The sequence below is a fragment of the Castor canadensis genome, chromosome 14, assembly GCF_047511655.1.
Source record: "Castor canadensis chromosome 14, mCasCan1.hap1v2, whole genome shotgun sequence".
In the NCBI taxonomy this organism is placed as follows: Eukaryota; Metazoa; Chordata; class Mammalia; order Rodentia; family Castoridae; genus Castor; species Castor canadensis.
In genome coordinates this window covers 30,099,003-30,115,128 of record NC_133399.1, presented here as the reverse complement: position 1 = coordinate 30,115,128, position 16,126 = coordinate 30,099,003, and the positions used below count along the sequence as shown (strand labels likewise).

The window sequence follows — 16,126 nt, the reverse complement described above, 5'->3', positions numbered from 1 at the left end:
AAAGGTTTGTTTTCCTCCCACAGTTATTATATTTGCAGTAAACATCTCACCCATGAAATTACAAAAAGGTTAATCACACAGTTATGGAAGCATTCAGCAAAAATATGAAGGAGATGATAGGGTGAAGAGGTGGCAGTGACCATGACATCATGAACTATATTTGAGGGATTAGCAGGTATCAGGTTCTGAGCTATGTCTTCTATGTAGTTTGGGCTTCATTTCATTTCATTGATATAGTTTTACACAAGAGTAATTTTCCACTTAAGTTTCCAGAATATGAAGGAAAGCAGCATTTCTATGTAAATGCTGTAAGGTTAAAAGAGTTAAAATGTGTTTGCTTAAATACAGACACAAGCATCCCAACTAGAGTATTCTGACAGATTGTCCTCTTCACAGTGTATCAAGGTATTTCACTTCCCTGATGCTGCAGGAGGCAACACCTCCTAGTCATTGCTTTCCTTCCAGGGGAAATTTATTGTAGACCACAAAGGAGATAATTGAGTGGTACCAGATATTTCAGTATTGTTTTCTCTCTTTCCCCTACTCCAGAGAATTCTGGGGAATATTCACATCCTCTTTTGCGATTTTAATCAGCCAATCAGTCCCAGAAGGAGAAATAATCTCAGGAATTAATTTCATGAGCACAGTTTATGAAAGTACATCAGATATAACTAACCTTTACATTTCTGTACCTCTGCTTAATTCTTTTAGATGGGTGAATTATAGTAAGAAATTGTAATGAACCCATCCCAGAGAGTAATAATTTATGTGTGACTCTATTAGTCTTGTTTATAATTTCTGAGATGTAAATCAGGCTGTTAGTTTCTCAGAGACTCAGTGTTGTCATCTGAGTTGTTACTTAAAAAGACAATTTGCTGAGTAAATAGATAATGGGTGGCCCCTATGTAATTAATATGGAGTAAATGTATAAAATAAGAGGGAAATCTAGCTTAGATATTAATAAATATAAGACTAATCTCCATACCATTCAACTGATATGTCCAGAGACTTGAAGTTACAATTTTCCTACTTCTGTAGTGGGACAGATTACTTTTGTCCTTATATCAGCAAAAATGCTGTACTCAGACAATAATTAAAACATTCATTTCTGATTCTTCAGAGAAAATACCTTAATTCATGGGGAAGACATAAACAATAACAACTTCTGCTAAATATTGAATAGAATTTCCCTTGGTTCATATAAACTGTCCATGGTCAGCATGACTCCAACAACCTAGCTCTTTTCCTAACTGCACATTCACGAATGTCCAGAACAGAGAAAGGAAGTGATAGCTCATGTTTGTGTCTGTATCATAGACAACTAGGGCTTAAAATACATTTAACAACATCTATATTATTCAGTTATTCAAATATCATGGAACAGATAGTCAGGGGCATAAGAAAAGGAGCAGAGACCAAAAAAGGAGTAAGAGAAAGAATAAACTTTACTTTTTAGTTGATTCACATTTTGGAGACAGATAATTTATATATATACATATATATGATTTATATCATATACATATTATATATTATTTACATAGGTATGTATGTGCATATATATATAATATTAAAGAAAACCACTAAACACTGATTGCAAATGGAGGAAGAGGAAGGGGGATTAGAATGTAATACATAAGGTGAAACTGCTGTGCATATAAATGGAATTATTACAATGAAAACTCCTCATGTTCTTAATATATAATAATAAAAATATATTTAAAAACTACTTCCACTATAAAAATAGAATGAGTTGTTTCTCTTTTGGAATTAAATCATCAAAAACATTTATTGAATTTGGCATTCTATCATGACAGCCATAGAATGACAAAACCTCAGCCCATTTATGGAAATAATGGCAAACACACAGTTGAAATTACAGTGAACAGGGAAACGTGAAAGACGTTGTATCTATGATTGGGAGAAAAACACTTTTAACTGATATTCAACATGCCCAGGTCAGAGCAATCAGGAGAATAATAAAAAAAAAAAAAACAAGAACAACCTGTAAACTATCCCTTTTTATAGAGAACAAAATAGAAAAATATATACCACTGCAAACATGTTAGATATAATAAATTCAGGAATTTGGTATGAAATTCATTAGAATAGCAATTACCTAACAATTGTCCAACATGACCTTGAGTTCAATTACCAAACACTGACAAATGAACAAGTAAAGAGAAATGAATTCAGTAAGATATAGTTCACAACCTCATGATACAAAAATCAATAGCATTTCTGTAGGCCAAAAATGAATGAGCTGGAAAAGAATTCAGGAAAACCACCTCACTTAAAATAGCTACAAAACTATACATTACCTCAGAATAAATTTTACAGAACAGGTGAAAGATTTCTACAATGGAGACAATAAAACCTTAGAATGAAATAAAAAAAAAACCCAGAAAATAATGGATAGTCATTCCATGTTCATAGTTAGGAAGTGATAGGAAGAATTAATAGTGTTAAAATGTCCATACAAAGTGCCATGCTGGTGGCTCACCCATAATCCTAGATATTTGAGAGCTGAGCTATGCAGAGGATCATATATGAGGCTGGACTAGGTACATGTTCACGAGAACAAACTGCAAAATAACTAGGGTAAAATAGACTGCATGTATGACTCAATATGTAGATACCTGCTTTGCAAACATAAGTCCCTGAGTTCAAATTCTAGTCAAAGCAAAAAAATCAATAGTATCCAAATGGGTTTATTGCATTAATGCCATAGCAGTCAGTATGGCAGTAATATTTTTCATAAAATTAGCTAGAAACAATCCCAGTTCTAAAATTGATAGGGAACCACAAATCTCCAAATAGCCAAAGAAGCCAAAAGAATATGGCTGTAGGCATCACAATACTTGATTTCAAATTTGACAAAAAGATTATTTTGAGTGCTGTTAACACAAATAATGATAAATATGTTACATTATGGCTAATGACAGTTTCCATGATCTGATCACTACAAATTCCATATGTATTTTAAAATATCTTACTGTGACTTATCAATATGTGAAGTTTATTACGACTGATGAAAATATAATAATATACTGACATGAATCAGTCACCAAGAAAAATTCAACAGATAGGTGATTCAAGAAATAAATCCACATATTTACAGTCATCTGATTTTTGACAAAACACCGAGAACATGTATTGGTAAAGGAGTTTTCCGTAATTAATGATTGTTTTTATATACAAATAGTAAAAGAATAAAATTATTCTGAACTCATACAGAAATTGAAGATTTTCACAATAGTCAAGTTGTACAAGCAACCCGTCCTCCTAAATGAGAAAATGGATAAAGAAAAGGTGATGTTTATAGAAAGGGATTTAAAAAAATGAAACCTCATTGTTGGCAACATGTATGCAGCTAGAGGACATTATGGTAAGTGAAGTAAGCACACATTGACAGATGAATGCTGCATGTTGTCACTTATATGGAGAAGCTAAGAAAACTGGTCTCATGGAAATAGATATAAAGAGTGGTTATCAAAGGATGTGAAGTGTGTGGAGGAGATGGAAATGGATAAGATAGCAGGTACCTGAGAGCTGGATTCAGTTGGATGATTTTGTTTTAAAAGCATAATAAAGGGGGTAGAAATGACCCAAACATTGTATGCATAAATGAATAAAAAAATTTAATGCTAAAAAAAAGCTAAAAAAAATAAAAGCATAATAAAATAGCTAAGATGGAGAATAATTAAATACAAATTTCAAAACAGCTAGGTGGAGAGGTACTGAAATGCTCACAACATAATTGATGATAAATATGTGAGATGATAATTACACCAATTTCCCTGATCTGATCACTAAGATTGCATGCATGTTTTGAAATATCAAAGTGTAACTCATCAATCTGTTCCATTTTTATACAAATATAATAAATTGTGACTTAAACTGGAATCAATTGCTTTAAATGAGCAAACATAACATAAAGAAAATAATTTTTGCACTTATCAATTTATTTATTTACTCTGTTCCTCCAAAACATTGCCCATTTTTAAAGATCAACTTTGTTGAGGGATAGTTTACATAAATGAAAACATGTCCATTTAAAGTTCATAGTTCAATGAATTTTGACAAATATGAGCTCATATTTATACGCAATCTAAAAACAGAACATTTTCATCATTACAAAACATGCCCAATCTTACAAGTACTTCCTTTAAAAAGAAAGATACTGAGCTCTTAAATAGACATTTGTTCTTCATATGTGAATCTTCTGTAAAGATTTCAATATTTTCTACTAAATACAGGTATCACATAACTTAAATTGGATATTTAGTTATGACTAATCACAACATTGAAAATGAATAGTGTTTTAACTTCAAATATACTCGACAGTGACTTGTGCTTACAGAAAATTTTCCAATGATCACATGAAGACAGTAGTGATCAGCAACTATTTTAAGTAAGTATTACCAAAAATAAATAAAATTTGACATTATCTAGGATTGTATTTGCTGATCAAGTAAAATAAACTTTAAAAAATACATTTTTAAGAATATAGATACTTAAATTTTTTACCATTTGTATAAATGAAGAAAATTCAATTTCTTTGGTTAATGATGTGGAAAGACTAGTTATTCACATATGGAATGCCATTAGACACACATAGCACAGCATTTTGTAAAATGTGAAAATTCAATATTGGTAGAAAAAAGTAAAATAACCAACGACATGAGTCAATTTACTGGCTGATTCCTCGTATATATACCACAGCCTCACACAGCAAAAAATTAGGAAAGTGATATCGCATTAAAGGTTAAAACATTAATATTGGAAAAGAAGCAGTATACAAAATACATAGCTAATGTACTGAATGGAGAATATACTTTAATTATGTATCACATATGGTATGTATATATGTTCCAAATACACAAAGTACATAGAACTCAACAACTCAATCATAAGAAAGTAAATAATTCAAGTACAAATAAGGAAAAAACTTGTACAGCCATTTCTCAAAAATAAGACATACAAAAGGCCGAGCAATATATGCAAAAAGCTAAACATTACCAATTATCAGGGTAATGCAAATTAATACTACAATGAAATATCATAGCATTTGTCTGAATGCTATGAAAGAATAGATGAATGATACAGGATGTTGTGAAGAAGAGTTGGAGAAACTGCAGCTGGAGCTCCATTAGTGAAAGTGTAAATTGATGACATTAAGGAAAACAATGTGGAGTTCTCACCAAAAACAAAAGAACTATGATGTTATTCAGCAACCACTCGCCTGCATGTACATCCAAAAGAAATCTTATTAAATACATATAGTGAAGAAACCTCTGTAGATGATGCCTTTGCTCTGTCTAGATGTTAACCAACATTTTGAGGGATATGGCAGATGCAAAATAGATGTCAATATGGACAGATTGTAGAGAAAGAAATGTGTGGGATATGGAGGTGAGAGTCACAGCTGATAACGAAGTTGATGAGTAGGTTCCCAAGTTGATATACAGGTTCTCTGTATATTTTGTACAGAGACAAAATACATGGACAAATACCCAAGAGAGAATGGTCTGCATTGTAGGATCATCTAAAAGTCTCAGGAAAAGAAGTTGTGCTAATCTTATGTGGTTTTCTGATTTAGTTTCTGGGGAAAGATACAAAAGGATGATTCAGTGAACAGTGCAGTGGCACTTCAGGCAGTTATTAATTTATATCATCACTGATATATTCTTTCACCTACATGTAATCTGGGCAATGGCATTGCTTCAACTTGGCAAAGTAGTAGCTCATTTCCTTTTATTGTGTACAATCACACTTGATATAGCAAACATATATCTTCTTTTTTTTCGGTTTTATAATATTTTATTATCAATAACAAACAGCTGCTTTAAAGTGTCTGTACTGCAGCTGTTTAAGGGTGGGTGAGGAAACCCTTGACCCTAACAAGGAAAACTCAAGCATTTATATACAAGGAAATTTAGAGCTCTTTTAAGTGTCCAAAGCTATTAATTAGTTTGAGGCATGAAACTAAATCTGAATTAACATATTTGAACAACCAGGAACTAAAATGCTCAATTTTTTTCTAGTACAAAAAAATTAAATTTGCTTTAGTTATAAAACAGCTCTGTCAATATACACAAACTATATACTTCGACATTCACAAAAATGTGAGCATAAGGCTTATCAAAAGACTTTTAATACAATTAATTGGGGGAATTCCAAGATGGCAGCTAGAGGTAGGAAGCAGAAAGTGACCCTCCTATAGTGAAATCTTGGAGAGACGCTGGAGACACACTTTGCAGGCATAATCACTGAGAAAAGGCATAACTTTGACCCCTCCACACCTCCAGCCGGCGCAGAGAATCTCCACTTCACGTAAAACGGAGAACCGAGGAGGCCCCCGGGGCCGCCAGTGGCCGGCGTCCATACGGCGTGGGAAGACGCGGACCAGGTGAGCTTCACGGTACCGCGGTTCCCCCACAGACAAGCCTGGGCCAGAGCAGCATAGCCCCCTGGACAGACTGACCTCCACCCGGGAAAAAAAGAGAAACTGAGTACTAAGCAATAAGAACAGTTAAGACACGCTGGAAAGAGGGTGGGGCGCCCTGAGCGCTGAAGATTGGGGGAAGGGAAGCCTTCCCGGGACTGTAAATAAACAAGCCGGGCGGGCCGGAGAGGCTCTGGCGGGAGCGGGGCGCGCCCAGCAACCAGGATCGGGGACGCTTGTGAGAGGAGGGAAGACCCACTTCCCACGTGAACTGTAAATAAACACGCAGGCCTGACAACGTGGGGCAGTGGCACCTTTCCCAGTGCTTGGAAAGGGGAAAGCCTGTAGCAGAGGCCGCCGCACAGGAGAACTCTGAGCAAACAAAGCCTGTGGGACCAGGTGAGCGCTAGCTCACCCCAGAGATCTGCATAAATAACGCCGCCAGCTACAGGCTGAGAGCAGCAGGCAGGCAAGCCACAGTTGCAGATACCACACTCAGAACTGCCTCCAGACGCTTTTTTTTCTTTTTCTCCCTACCTTTGATGAGAGAACAACCGAATTACACCTGCAAGCCGAAAAACTTACTGAAACTGTATTGCATTTGAACTGGGGACACTTGGTGGGGCTTTTTTTTTTTTAATCCTCTGTGTGTGTGTGAGTGTAGTTTTGTTCTACTTTATGCATCCCCTTTGATGAGACAACTACAGAACAACATCTGAGGCACCAACTCCAGGACTGGAGATTGAGATGGACATCCAAATTATTAAGACTGAAATTGCATTGCATATAAACTTGGAAGTTTTTTGGTTTTTTTTTTTTTTAATTTTCTATTTTCCATTTTATTTTAATTCATTTTTATAAATAGATATTACTTTCATATACTTATTTTTTATTTTTTTATCTTTGATTTTCAATCCTCTCTCTGTCACTCTATTGTCTGTTCAGCTTACTGACGATTAGTACACTAACACTCCCTGTTTATACCTTTGAAACTCTCTTGTCTGATACCTTGTTCTGCTTTCTCCCTCTTGTCTGTATATTTGTTTTCCCCTTTTCTTTAACTTCTTGCTTTCCATCTCAGCTCACTCTTCCATTCTCAATATTACCATTGTTATTATTACAAGCTAGAAAATACTTAATTACACACAGTACAGGGACAGTAACAACACCAAGGACAATGACAGGAAGACAGAAAAAACAAGGAAACCAGTTTCCCCACAGCAAAAAATTAGTACAGGAACCAGAGGGGAATGAAGAGAACAGAAACTCAGAGCCAGACTCCAACAAAATGAAGATAAACTATGCCAAAGGACCCAATGAAGCCTACAAGAATAATTTAAAAGAAGACATACTACAAGTACTCAATGAGAATTTTATAGAGATGATACTGGATAGGGTCAACCAAAATGTACAGGAGACACTCAAGAAATTCCAAGACAATAAAAATAGAGAATTTGAAAAAGCAAAAGAAGAAATAAAGGAAACCATAGAAGCACTGTATAAACACCAAAGTGAAAGAGAGAACACAATGAATAAATGGATAAATGAACTCAGGACAAAAATAGACAACAATAAAGAAGAAAACAGCCAGGATATGGAAAACCTCAGAAAAAAGAACGAAACAGAACTGCAAAACAAAACGGAAGGCCAATCCAGCAGAATAGAACAAACAGAAGACAGAATCTCAGAACTTGAAGATGAAATGGTAATTAAAGGAAAAACTGAAGAACTATTAATTAAACAACTCAAGACCTGTGAAAAGAAAATGCAAGAACTCACTGACTCCATCAAAAGACCAAACTTGAGAATCATGGGCATCGAAGAAGGAGAAGAGGTGCAAGCGAAGGGAATGCGTAATATATTCAACAAAATAATAACGGAAAATTTCCCAAATCTAGAGAAAGATATTCCCATACAAATGCAAGAGGCCTCCAGGACACCAAACAGACCAGATCAAAATAGAACTACTCCACGACATATCATCATTAAAACAACAAGTTCAGAAACTAAGGAAAGAATATTGAAGGCTGCAAGAGAGAAAAAACAAGTAACATACAAAGGTAAACCCATCAAAATCACAGCAGACTTCTCAACAGAAACATTAAAAGCAAGAAGAGCGTGGGGTGAGATCTTCCGGGCACTGAATGAAAATAACTTCAACCCCAGGATACTCTACCCAGCAAAGCTATCATTCAAAATAGATGGAGCAATAAAAGTCTTCCATGATAAGCAGAAACTAAAACAATATGTGACCACAAAGCCACCATTACAAAAGATTCTTCAAGGGATCCTGCACACAGAAAGTGACACCCAACTTAACCATGAAAAGGCAGGCAGCACCAAACCACAGGATAAGAAAAAGCAAGACAGTAGAGAGTAACATCAAGTTAGGTACACACAATCAAACCTTCAAACAACTAAGATAACTAAATGGCAGGAATCACCACATACCTATCAGTACTAATGCTTAATGTTAATGGACTTAATTCACCCATCAAAAGACACCGTTTGACAAAATGGATTAAAAAAGAAGATCCAACAATTTGTTGCTTACAGGAGACTCATCTCACCGACAGAAATAAGCATATGCTTAGGATGAAAGGCTGGAAGAAGATTTACCAAGCCAATGGCCCCCGAAAACAAGCAGGAGTAGCAATACTTATCTCTGACAAAGTAGACTTCAAACCTACATTGATCAAACGAGATAAAGAAGGACATTCCATACTAATAAAAGGGGAAATAGACCAAAAGGAAATAATAATCATCAATCTGTGCGCACCCAATGTCAACGCACCCAATTTCATCAAACATACCCTGAAAGACCTAAAAGCATATATAAACGCCAACACAGTGGTTGTGGGAGACTTTAACATTCCATAATCATCAATAGATAGGTCATCCAAACAAAAACTCAATAAAGAAATCCAAGATCTAAAATATGCAATAGATCAAGTGGACCTAGTAGATGTCTACAGAACATTTCATCCAACATCTACACAATATACATTCTTCTCAGCAGCCCATGGAACCTTCTCCAAAACAGATCATATCCTAGGGCACAAAGCAAGCCTCAGCAAATATAAGAAAATAGAAATAATACCATGCATACTATCTGACCACAATGCAGTAAAAGTAGAACTCAACAACAAAAGTAAAGACAAAAAACATGCAAACAGCTGGAAACTAAATAACTCATTACTTAATGAAGAATGGATCATCGATGCAATAAAAGAGGAAATTAAAAAGTTCCTAGAAGTCAATGAAAATGAAAACACAACCTACCGGAACCTATGGGACACAGCTAAGGCAGTCTTCAGAGGAAAGTTTGTAGCCATGAGTGCATATATTAGAAAGATTGAAAGATCCCAAATCAATGACCTAATGATACATCTCAAACTCCTAGAAAAACAAGAACAAGGAAATCCCAAAACAAATAGAAGGAGAGAAATAATAAAAATAAGAGCTGAAATCAATGAAATAGAAACCAAAAAAACCATACAAAGAATTAATGAAACAAAAAGTTGGTTCTTTGAAAAAATAAACAAGATCGATAGACCCCTGGCAAACCTGACTAAAATGAGGAGAGAAAAAACCCAAATTAGTAGAATCAGGAATGCAAAAGGGGAGATAACAACAAACACCATGGAAGTCCAGGAAATCATCAGAGACTACTTTGAGAACCTATATTCAAATAAATTTGAAAATCTAAAAGAAATGGATAGATTTCTAGATACATATGATCATCCAAAACTGAACCAAGAGGAAATTAATCACCTGAATAGACCTATAACACAAAATGAAATTGAAGCAGCAATCAAGAATCTCCCCAAAAAGCAAAGTCCAGGACCTGATGGATTCTCTGCTGAATTCTATCAGACCTTTAAAGAAGAACTGATACCAACCCTCCTTAAACTGTTCCACGAAATAGAAAGGGAAGGAAAACTGCCAAACACATTTTATGAAGCCAGTATTACACTTATCCCAAAACCACGCAAAGACACCTCCAAAAAGGAGAACTATAGGCCAATCTCCTTAATGAACATTGATGCAAAAATCCTCAACAAAATAATGGCAAATCGAATTCAGCAACACATCAAAAAGATTATTCACCACGACCAGGTAGGCTTCATCCCAGGGATGCAGGGGTGGTTCAACATACGAAAATCAATAAACGTAATAAACCACATTAACAGAAGCAAAGACAAAAACCACTTGATCATCTCAATAGATGCAGAAAAAGCCTTTGATAAGATCCAACATCATTTCATGATAAAAGCTCTAAGAAAACTAGGAATAGAAGGAAAGTTCCTCAACATTATAAAAGCTATATATGACAAACCTACAGCCAGCATTATACTTAACGGAGAAAAATTAAAACCATTCCCTCTAAAATCAGGAACCAGACAAGGATGCCCACTATCTCCACTCCTATTCAACATAGTACTGGAATTCCTAGCTAGAGCAATTAGGCAAGAAGAAGGAATAAAAGGAATACAAATAGGTAAAGAAACTGTCAAAATATCCCTATTTGCAGACGACATGATCCTATACCTTAAAGACCCAAAAAACTCTACTCAGAAGCTTCTAGACATCATCAATAGCTATAGCAAAGTAGCAGGATATAAAATCAACATAGAAAAATCATTAGCATTTCTATACACTAACAATGAGCAAACGGAAAAAGAATGTATGAAAACAATTCCATTTACAATAGCCTCAAAAAAAATCAAATACCTAGGTGTAAACCTAACAAAAGATGTGAAAGACCTCTACAAGGAAAACTATACACTTCTGAAGAAAGAGATTGAGGAAGACTATAGAAAGTGGAGAGATCTCCCATGCTCATGGATTGGTAGAATCAACATAGTAAAAATGTCAATACTCCCCAAAGTAATCTACATGTTTAATGCAATTCCCATCAAAATTCCAATGACATTCATTAAAGAGATTGAAAAATCTACTGTGAAATTTATATGGAAACACAAGAGGCCACGAATAGCCAAGGCAATACTCAGTCAAAAGAACAATGCAGGAGGTATCACAATACCTGACTTCAAACTATATTACAAAGCAATAACAATAAAAACAGCATGGTACTGGCACAAAAACAGACATGAAGACCAGTGGAACAGAATAGAGGATCCAGATATGAAGCCACACAACTATGAGCAACTTATCTTTGACAAAGGAGCTAAAAATATACGATGGAGAAATAGCAGCCTCTTCAACAAAAACTGCTGGGAAAACTGGTTAGCAGTCTGCAAAAAACTGAAACTAGATCCATGTATATCACCCTATACCAAGATTAACTCAAAATGTATCAAGGATCTTAATATCAGACCCCAAACTCTTAAGTTGATACAAGAAAGAGTAGGAAATACTCTGGAGTTAGTAGGTATAGGTAAGAACTTTCTCAATGAAACCCCAGCAGCATAGCAACTAAGAGATAGCATAGATAAATGGGACCTCATAAAACTAAAAAGCTTCTGTTCATCAAAAGAAATGGTCTCTAAACTGAAGAGAACACCCACAGAGTGGGAGAAAATATTTGCCAATTATACATCAGACAAAGGACTGATAACCAGAATATACAGGGAACTTAAAAAACTAAATTCTCCCAAAACTAATGAACCAATAAAGAAATGGGCATGTGAACTAAACAGAACTTTCTCAAAAGAAGAAATTCAAATGGCCAGAAAACACATGAAAAAATGCTCACCATCTCTAGCAATAAAGGAAATGCAAATTAAAACCACACTAAGATTCCACCTCACCCCTGTTAGAATAGCCATCATCAGCAACACCACCAACAACAGGTGTTGGCGAGGATGCGGGGAAAAAGGAACCCTCTTACACTGTTGGTGGGAATGTAAACTAGTACAACCACTCTGGAAAAAAATTTGGAGGCTACTTAAAAAGCTGGACATCGATCTACCATTTGATCCAGCAATACCACTCTTGGGGATATACCCAAAAGACTGTTACTCCAGAGGCACCTGCACATCCATGTTTATTGCGGCACTATTCACAATAGCCAAGTTATGGAAACAGCCAAGATGCCCCAGCACTGACGAATGGATTAAGAAAATGTGGTATCTATACACAATGGAATTTTATGCAGCCATGAAGAAGAACAAAATGTTATCATTCGCTGGTAAATGGATGGAATTGGAGAACATCATTCTGAGTGAGGTTAGCCTGGCTCAAAAGACCAAAAATCGTATGTTCTCCCTCATATGTGGACATTAGATCAAGGGCAAACACAACAAGGGGATTGGACTATGAGCACATGATAAAAGCGAGAGCACACAAGGGAGGGGTGAGGATAGGTAAGACACCTAAAAAACTAGCTAGCATTTGTTGCCCTTAATGCAGAGAAACTAAAGCAGATACCTTAAAGCAACTGAGGCCAATAGGAAAAGGGGACCAGGAACTAGAGAAAAGGTTAAATCAAAAAGAATTAACCTAGAAGGTAACACCCACACACAGGAAATCAATGTGAGTCAATGCCCTGTATAGCTATCCTTATCTCAACCAGCAAAACCCCTTGTTCCTTCCTGTTATTGCTTATACTCTCTCTACAACAAAATTAGAGATAAGGACAAAATAGTTTCTGCTGGGTATTGAGGGGGGGAGCGGGAGGGGGTGGAGTGGGTGGTAAGGGAGGGGGTGGGGGCAGGGGGGAGAAATGAACCAAGCCTTGTATGCACATATGAATAATAAAAGAAAAATGAGAAAAAAAAATTCAATTAGTTTTCAACATCCCCTTGGTGGTCCACATCTACAAACAAATCCAGCCCAACCCAAACCCCCTCCAAATCCCACTCCCACAGAAAAACACATACTTACCAGAATTTTTAGCAAGTATGGTTTGGGAATTTGTTTTTAAAAAGGTCCCCAGGGCAAGTTATGTACAGTTTAATTGCCACTGTCAACTGATCTGGACCTGGACCAAGACCAGGACCTCTGGCGATCCGCAGATGCTGAAGACTTTGATCTACTTGAAGAACCACGTTTCTGGCTCTTCTCAGGCACAGCAGACCTACTAACAGAACGAGACTTGCTCCGGCTCTGGCTCCTGCTTCTTGATCGGCTATAAGACTTGCGAGTACGAGAATAAGACCGGCTACAAGACCTAGAGGAACTCCTGGTCTGAGATTGAGACCTGCTTTTTGACCTACTGTGCCTTTTGCTGCCTTCAATTAATTTTATTTTCCTCCCATTTATTTCCTTTCCAGAAAGTTTTTCAATAGCATTTTTTAAATCACCGTAAAAGGCAAACTCAACCACCCCTTCATTTAATTTAGGTTGATGTGCATCCACAATGGTTACTTCCCCAGCTTGTCTCATGAAATCTTTGAGATCCTTTATTAATATTTCCCTAGGCTAGTCAAGCAGCAAATCATTAATTGGTCTGAGAAACCTTCATGACATAGGCCCGACTGGCCCTTCGCTACCCACTTGAAGGATACTACCCAATCGATGGAAGCCTTTAATCGCACAGCCCTCCCTATTAGCAGACTACTGGCGATGCAGACATGTTTTACTCTTGTGCAGTTATCAGGGACCACTTTACTGCGATCAGAATTCCAAAGACCAACTAATTTCGTATCTTTCTACTCTTTTCGACCAGGACCTCTTATTCGGAAGTGTTACTGGAAGACCGCTCTCAACTTAGGGATCAGATCAGGTTATCAACACTCTGGGATCGGCTGCAACCCGGCACTTCAAGTAAGTGCACCGATTACGTCTAGACCAGCAAACACAGATCTAGAGGTGGCCAATTGATCACTGTAGGAGCTGACTGGCAAAGTCAACCAGGCCCAACCAAGAGTGACCAAGACAACGATTAGGATAACCTACAGGCACTCCTCCTCATAAGGCCAACGACACAGATAGGCTGCCAGCTGACTCTTGAGGATAAATTCTCAACTATAAGTCGATTTTCTGTTCTCACAGGTGGAGCATTTCTTCTGTCATTTCATGGACCGTGACTACTAAAACGGTCAGAGTAGCATCCTCTACCTCGTCCACCTCCAGACCGAGCCCTAGCATGTTCAATAGTAACCCTTTCACTGCAAAGTTCTTTTCCATCAAGTTCATATACAGCATCGTCCGCATCCCTAGGATCCTCAAATTCCACAAAACCACAGCCTCTTTTCAGATCAATATCTCTGATCCATCCCTACCGCTTGAAAAATCTTTCCACGTCTTTCTCCCTCGCTGCTGGATTTAACTTCCCGATGAACACTCGACAGCCATTCATGATGTCCGGCTAGTATTTCCTCAATCAGCTGCACTCATTAGACTCCATCCTCCGCAAAAGATCAGCCCCCGCCACTTGCGACCTGAGCAGCCATGAAGAAGCCTCGATCCGAGAAGCCTTGTCCTCAAAGCGAGCCACTCACCTACAGGACAGGGTCTTTGGCAGCTGAGACCCAGAGAGTCCCGTAATCTGCGACGGAGTTGTCGGCCTCCGCACAAACCAGCACTCAACTCGTCTATGTCTCTCCATGACTGACGCTTATATCTTCTTTTTTATACCATCAAGTAATTTGTTTTATTCTCTAATCTGAATTTATACACATAAAGTGATTTGTATTTGAAATGGCTATTCCAAAATAATCGAATTTATTTCCTTCTTTTTTCCCCTGGGTTCATGGAAATTGAACACAGGGCCTCACACCTGCTAGAAAAAGGGCTCTACCACTGAAATTATAGCAATAGATTTTCTAACACTGTTTTTTTTAATACAGGACCTCACTATCTTTGCTCAAGCTGGCTTTGAAATCTTGTTCCTCTGCAATAGTGACTAACCATGTATTTGAACCCAACCTTTTTTCTATAATTTTAATCTTCACAGTAATAATGACAGTAAACTCCTACTTCCTCATTTTTTCCATCTAAAATGTGATTATTCTTAAAACCATTGTAGGGTTCATTATAAGCATGCCCGTGGTCACAGCAGGTGTTTTTTAAAATTATAGCTATTATTGGCATCAGTACTGTTATCCTCATTTCTTATATTTTTTTATATGTAACTCTCCTGATGTACAATATAGAGGTACAAGTTTAAAATGTTGTTTTGAGTGACAATTTCTGGAAAAGAATTTTGGAACAACATGCCATATTTGTGAACATGAATTGGTTATTTAACTGAAAATACTTCATTTATATATTAGAAGTAGAAAACGATGACTTGAAAGTAAGATGGAAATATGAGCCTGTTGCTGGTGGTGACTATCATCCTAGATATTTGGGGGACTGAGATCAGGAGGTTCACAGTTCAAGGCCAGGCCAGGCAAATAGTTGGTTAGACCCAATGTCCAAAATAACCAGAGCAAAGTGGACTAGAGGTATGGCTTAAGTGGTAGAGTCCTGCTTTGCAAACATAGAGCCCTGAGTTCAAACTCCAGTCACACCCAGAAACAAAACAAAAACCAAGATTGAAGAACAAGTTTGAATGAAGTGATATTGTAAATATTCTGAGGTGGTTCTTGTGATGTAATAAACATTTCATAAATGTTATCTTCTGTTCTAGTCATCTCCATAAGCTTGTTTTTGATGGTTACCATTTATCTATGTCTCCTTAAACTGTGGTAGCCATCATTGATGGAATTATGAACATGATACATACAAGAGGTTCAGTAACATCTTTTGACTCAAAAATAAAGCATTTCT

The 16,126-nt window shown here is 36.7% G+C and overlaps 1 pseudogene; it reads right to left on the bottom strand.

Moving 5' to 3' along the window:
• Nucleotides 1–13,214: 13,214 nt before the first annotated feature.
• On the bottom strand, nucleotides 13,215–14,763 carry LOC141416780 (serine/arginine-rich splicing factor 5-like; annotated as a pseudogene).
• Nucleotides 14,764–16,126: the final 1,363 nt, after the last annotated feature.